The sequence below is a fragment of the Triticum aestivum genome, chromosome 5D (assembly GCF_018294505.1).
Source record: "Triticum aestivum cultivar Chinese Spring chromosome 5D, IWGSC CS RefSeq v2.1, whole genome shotgun sequence".
NCBI classification, from domain to species: Eukaryota; Viridiplantae; Streptophyta; class Magnoliopsida; order Poales; family Poaceae; genus Triticum; species Triticum aestivum.
This window is the reverse complement of record NC_057808.1, coordinates 84,528,280-84,535,801: the sequence shown is the minus strand read 5'-3', so window position 1 is coordinate 84,535,801 and position 7,522 is coordinate 84,528,280.

Sequence of the window (7,522 nt, the reverse complement as noted above, 5' to 3'; positions counted from 1 at the left end):
TGTAAATAGTTTTCTCGTTTTTGTCTTCCCTTCTTTAATTTGCTTTCTTCAAGAAAACTAAAAACTCCAAAAATATTTCAGTGTGTTTCTCTGAAATTCTTTTCTTTTCTTTGAGTCATGCCAAGGGAAAGACCATGATGAAAATGTTGAGTGGCTCTCATATGCATTATTGTTGATCTAAAAAAGAGCCAAAATTACCTTGTCTTCTCTTTTTTGGTAAAATGCCTGCAATTCCAGCTTAGTCCGCGGCACACTTGCACTACTATTATTTTCATATCATTCGGCCATGCAACTGAAAGGCAATAATGACGATATTTGATGAAGTGACTGTGGAAGAGGAAAGAGAGTATGAACTCAACTTGTTCTTGTTTTTGTAAATATGTTTAACCTAGTATCCATGATTTAGCATATTATGATCAAACATGTTTGCAATGAAAATTAGAGGTTATATTTGCTCATGCCATGCTTAAGTAGCTAGGAGTGGATAATCATTTATCTTGGGTGTCAACATGCCTTAAAATGATTGTGATGTGGTATGATGATATGGTATCCTCCTCTGAATGTTTCAAGTGGCCTAACTTGGCACATGTTCACGCATGTAGTTCAATCAAAACCAATATAGCATCTACGATATTTATGTTCATGGTGTTTATATCCTACTCATGCTAGTATTCAATGTTGATTATTCATAATGCATGTTCTTGACCGTTTTCGCTCTCTAGCTGGCCGCTTCTCAATCAATTTGCTAGCATTCGCCTGTACTAAGCGAGAATACCACTTGTGCATCAAAATCCTTAAACCAAAGTTATTCCAGATGGGTCCACTATATCTACCTATATGCTGTATTACCCTGTCGTTCCAAGTAAATTTGTATGTGCCACACCTCTAAAATTTCAAATGAACATCTATTTTGTATGCCGCTCATGGAGCGACGGGGGGTGGTCAGTATCTTACATGCTAAGCGGGTTATTCTCATGATGAGTGTTTATTCACTCATCCTTGCATGAGAGGGGCGGTAATAGGGATGCCGAGTCCCGAAATAAAAAATTGCAAATAATTAAACAAAACTCCCCCGGGACTGTTGTTGGTATGGTAGGCACCTGTGAATTCGGTAAGCCATGGCTTGTGTTTGATGGTGGAGGGGGGTAAACCTTTACTTTTATCGCTTCGGAACCACCGCTAATTTTTTTAGCATGGAAGATATTGAAAACTCTTGGTCGTAACGTTGGCAGGAAGGGTGTACCTCCCAAAATTATATTTATCTTTGATTTAAACCTTGAGCTCTGGCACCTCTGCAAATCCCTGCTTCCCTCTACGAAGGGTCTATCTATTTACTTTTATGTTATTTTACTTTTATGTTGAGTCATCACCTTCTCAAATAAGCGCCAGACCTGAGAGCACTATTGTCATCCTCATGCATTGTGTTTAGTTAATGTTGAATGCATCATGACTGGATGTCTTCTACATGAATTACAATGTTTAGTCGTTGCTGGAACTTTGGAGCTGCTCTGCATTTATGTTTTGCGGTCTTAGAAAGGGCTAGCGAGATACCACTATTGTCATATTATATCATGATTGTTTGACAAAGTGTTGGCATTTGAGATATCTTATTATTGCTCGCTAGTTGATTATGCCATTGATATGAGTTAATATAATTTTTAAGAGTTATTGTTGACATGGTTAGTCATGATCTTTGCTGAAAACCTGGGTGCTACTTAAGGATATATATGTAAACAAGAAAAAAAGAGTTCGTAAAAGTTTTTCTTTATCAATTTTAGTTTGTCAACTGAATTGCTTGAGGACAAGAAAATGGGTTAAGCTTAGGGGAGTTGATACGTCTCCATTGTATCTACTTTTCCTAACGCTTTTGCTCTTGTTTTGGACTCTCATTTGCATGATTTGAATGAAACTAACCCGGACTGACGTTGTTTTCAGCAGAACTACCATGGTGTTGTTTTTATGCAGAAATAAAAGTTCTTGGATTTGGACAAAACTTTTTGGAGAACTATTTTCGAATAAATAAAAAATACTAGAACCAAGACCCACCGGAGCGGTGCCCAAGCTGCCCACAAGACACCAGGGCGGCCCCCCTCTAGCGAGCCATGGTGGGTGGTGGGGCCCTCAGGGCTCTGCTGACCCTAACTCCGATGCTATAAAATCCTATTTTTCTAGAAAAAAACAGGAGAGGAAGTTTCATCGCGTTTTACGATACGGAGCCGCCACCACCTCATGTTCTTCATCGGGTGGCCAGATCTGGAGCCCGTTCGGGGCTCCAGAGAGGGGGGTCTTCGGTCTTCGTCATCGCCAACCCTCCTTCATCACCAATTCCATGATGCTCCCCACCGGGAGTGAGTAATTCCTCCGTAGGCTTGTTGGTCGGTGAGGAGTTGGATGAGATTCATCATGTAATCGAGTTAGTTTTGTTAGGGCTTGATCCCTAGTATCCACTATGTTCTGAGATTGATGTTGCTATGACTTTGCTATGCATAATGCTTGTGACTAGGGCCCGAGTGCCATGATTTCATATCTGAACCGTTTATGTTTAAACCGTTATAACTATGTTCTAGATCCAATCTTGCAAGTCATATGCACCTATTATGTGTTATGATCCGTAAACCCCAGGATGACAGTAATTGGGATACTTTTCGGTGTTGACCGTGGTCTAAGGAGTTCATGTATTCACTATGTGTTAATGCTTTGTTCCGATTCTCTATTAAAAGGAGGCCTTAATATCCCTTAGTTTCCTTATGGACCCTGCTGCCATGGGAGGGTAGGACAAAAGATGTCATGCAAGTTCTTTTCCATAAGCACATATGACTAGTTACGGAATACTTGCCTATATTATATTTATGAACTGGAGCTAGTTCTGTGTCGCCCTAGGTTATGACTGTTATATGATGAATATCATCCAACGAATTCACCGATCCAATGCCTACGAGTTTTCCACATATTGCTCTTGCTAAGTTACTATTGTTATTGCTACTGTTACAACTGCTACGAAATTGTTACTGTTGTTACCATTACCGTTGCCAGTGTTACCACTGCTATCAAAACTATCATATTACTGTGCTATTGATCACTTTGTTGCAGATATTTAATCTCCAAGTGTGGTTGAATTGACAACTCAACTGGTAATACTTACAAATATTCTTTGGCTCCCCTTGTGTCGAATCAATAAATTTGGGTTGAATACTCTACCCTCAAAAACTGTTGCGATCCCCTATACTTGTGGGTTATCAGTCCCATACACCGCTTTACTACCCCTCCTTTATCTCTTTTGTGCGGACTCATCCTCTCATCTTCCATCCCTTTTCCTCTGTCATTTCACTGTGACCGCCATGGATGTCCTTGTCCAAGGGCACCTGTTCCTTCCCATCTATCCCTCCCTTCAGACCTCCCCGGCGGCTCATCGTGCCTAGGCACCCATCCTGCACCGCTGCTGCGCCACACCCCCACACCACCTGTGACATGATCGACTCGTGACGAGGGGCGGTCTGTTCTTTTTGCGCTGCCCGTTGGGGGAGGCAATGCTATAAGGGAGGGGGAGGAAATGATGCGCTGCAAATAGGAAGAGTCGAGAGCAACCGTGATGATGGCAAGCTGCCACTGTGGTGGCCGGTCCTTCGAGGTGATGGGGGTGCCAGAACCATGATTTTGGAGAGATGCGGCCGTGACCGCGGCTTGCTGGAACTACGACCACGGCGAGCTGCGATAGCCACAGCGATGATCTGCAACGACGACATGACGAGCCGGAACTATGACCATGTGATGATGCAATGATGAACGCAGCCTGCTGGAACCGCGACCTCGGTGAGCTGCCATGGTCATTGCGACGAGCTGGAACCATGGCCGCGGTTTGTTTTGATGGCCCCGTTAGTAAGCTCCAACCAACATGGAGGAGAACTACAATCGACATTGTCGGATGCTGGGACAGGCACGACGGTGAGCTGCAAAAATCGGCTCTGCGGGATGCTGGGGTGGCATGAGGGCGAGCTGCAACTGGCACCATAGAAAGGTTTTATAGGTCATGTTTTCCATTGCAAACTATGCTAGAAATGGCGTCCATGGATGTTGGAACCGACAAGCTTCGACACCCCACATCGAGTGGAATGTTGCAGCTGTGGTGAACATGTGTGGAATCGACCAGCAGCAGAGCTGCAACAGTTGGTGCCCAAAGGTGGAACCTGAGGGCCATGTTGCAATTCCCGTGGGCAACATGACGAGGGAGACTAGGTGGCATTATCAGTGGGGGTGCGATGGTTTTGCAACCGGAGCATGGTGGAGTCTGCTAGGTACCGCATCAGAGGACGGAGGATGGCAAGGCGAATAGCGTGGGGCAGGTGCCGCTTGCTTTTGCCTCGATCAGACGACTATACATGGTCCAAGCTGACAGTGCGGGAGGTGTCGGTCGACGGGCACCTATCACTACCCATGTATTAGGGCAACTCCGACACCGAACCCCAAAATAGACACACTATTTGTCTGCAGACTTTTCTGGACCATTTCGCGGACAGTGATGTGGGAGTCAACCATCGATCCCTGTTCCCTAAATAACCGCCCCTATTTTTTCTAAGGCCGCAAATCTCAAAATAGTTATCGAAAATAGCACAATTCAATCATAAATAACAAGCAAATATCCCTAGTACAATAATAGTTCAAATGTACATATTACATCCGAGATATCCGGATATTCAATAAGTTTTTCAAAATTATCGATTCCAAATTCAATGGTACCAGAGTCAGAACCGTCACATTGTCGTCCCACACATAATGCCCCCTGAGTTTCATCCAACAATGTAGGTCCATGAATTGCCCACCCTCGGTCTTGTAGTACATCCCAACAGTGCGTGCAAGCCATACAACGTGTAGAGCAACATTGAGTGAATGAACGAATTAATCAGCATGTAGGGCAACATGAAGCAAAACTTATGATCTTCATGGTTGACGAGCCTAATGGCCACATTGTCTCCACTCGATGAATCGCACCGCAAAACTTCATAACGGAGTTGCAGATGGTGTACCATCGACGTGATATCAACTTCACATTGCGTTAATGGATGATGTGCATGTCGTAGGGCACAAAGTTCTTCTGCTCATGAAATAAAGCATGCACGCACTGTCAAAAGATCGAGCCCCTTGAGTTCTTGAGCCTAGAAAGTCCGCAAATACGACTAACCATGCATTGCACAACAACTCCTCCTCCATGGCCGTGTACCTCGCCATTGCATTACTCTAAAAAACAAAAAGTTCAACAAAAGAGCTCTGATGGAGGAGCTCAATTTCATTTGACCGAACACCTGCCGAGCATAGCGTCTGCCACGGATGTCATCGGCAGGGGGCGGAGGGTACCTGGCAGCAGAGGGATCCTGGGCGGACGGCTGCTTAGGCCAAGGTGGGCTGGCGCGTTGTTGGGGTCTGCGGACATCCTACAATGGCTGGCTGGCGGCCGGAGAGGTACAACGACAGTGGCGGAAGAGGATCGTGTGGATGCAAAGTAAGGAGGGAGCAGGGGTGGAGTGAAAGGATGTAAACCAGGAGGGGATTTGAGTGGATCGGGGGTGTCGGAGTCCTACGTGACGGCGGCCCGAACTCGCACAAAGCCCCATTCGGCCTCTAGTTTGGGTAAACGACAGTTCAAACCGGTTCGCAGACCAATGAGATACCGTGCTGGATGGCAAATTGCATCCGGACTACTCAGTCATATGGTTTGGGGAAATGTGTTATTATTATTATGTTGTAAAACATATTTGGTCAAAACTAAAACATACATGTGTCGAGTGTGCATGCTATGGCTGCCAAATGGAGAGAGCTGGTAGGACGGCCTTCGCCACGTCGACAAACACGATATCGACACAAGCGACGACGTCGTCTCCATGCTTCGGTGGCTTCCGCCCATCGCCCTCCTCTCTCGGTGGACACGGTGGTGCCCGAAACGGCAAGTCAAAGCAGAGCACATGAGCTTTCTAGACACCGCTCACAGTTTGCTATCAGTCGACTGTCCACCTGTTCGTATTTCCTACTTGTATCTAACTAACTCTTTTTTTCCTTGCTACTCGTAGTATAATTTTCTCCTTCTTTATCAAAAGTCCCACGTGCTGCATTTGACCGCTACTACTACCTTGCAGTGCCTAGGAGCTGCATGCGTACGTGATGACTCGTTGCTGGCATCAGAAGCAGCTTTGCTAGAGCATCGTAGAACGCTAGCGAGATGTACCTGTGCATCATAGATTCATTGTGCAGCGTTCCTTTTTCCATGTTAAGAAACCTCATCCTAAATTGATCTTGCTTGACGTTGTGGGAAAGGAATCTTGTTTGACCCTAGGCTTTTGAGTTTGACCGGTCAGAGTTCTGTGTATGGCTACGTGCTTCTAGCTTCCTTTTTTTTCCAAGTTGCTATTCTTCTTTTTGAAATACAAAGATAGGAAGTGCATGGATGAACCCGGATACATATGAACCCACTTTGAAAAACATATTTTGAAATGCCAAAAAAATCTGAAAAAAGATGTGTGCATACATCTTTATATTCTATGTGTGTGCAGAAAGTTTCGAGGAAAAGCAACTTTCTTTATAGCCGGTGCAAAAAAGACAAAACATTGTGTCGTGGAACGCTTTTTAGAAGCACTAAAAATTATCTTTTCTGCCGAGACAAAATAAAATGACATTTGTGGTAAGCAATTCAACTAATCCAAAAGAGACAACATAAAAAGATTGTTTTTCACAAAACTTTGTCTCGTGGACATATTTTTGCAAGCACTTATGCACAAAATTTTGTTCTGAGTTTTTTCACATTACAAAACTCATTGAAAGTACATTTTTGAAAAGCGGGTTCATATGTACTCGTGTTCAGGACGTGCCAACTCATACATAGCTATGCTTCTAGAAGGTGATGATCTTACCCGCGAAAAAAGAGGGTGATGATCCTGTGGCGCGCCTATGTCTTGCCTATAGCGAGACCTAGGTTGCTCTCGCGTCAACCGCATTCCTAAATGGGCCGGCCCGGCGCGTCAGAGCCACAGGCCACTGCTTTGTTTTATTATTATTTTACTTTTTTCTTTTTTTTCATGTTTTTTCTTTTTTTTTAAATTTTTTTTACATTTCAAAATAATCTAAATATATACTATCTCTGTTTTTAAATATTTGTCTTTCTAGAGATTTCAACAAGTCAGTACATACGGAGCAAAATATGTGAATCTACAGTCTAAAATATGTCTATATACACCCGTATGTGGTAGTCCATTTGAAATCTTTAAAAAGACAAATATTTAGGAACGGGGGAGTCTATTAGAAAACACTTTGCATAAACACTTTGAAAAAATTTAATCAAGCATTTGAAAAATGTTAAATGTGTGTAGAGAAAAGGTTACTCATGTATACAAAAAATGTATATGAAATATACAATGTGAATGAAAAACTTTGATCATGTAAAAAATGTTAATCCAGCATTTTACAAAATGTTAATCAAGTATTTGAAAAATATTAATAAAGCATTTAAAAATAAAAATGTGCATTGAGAAAATGTTTG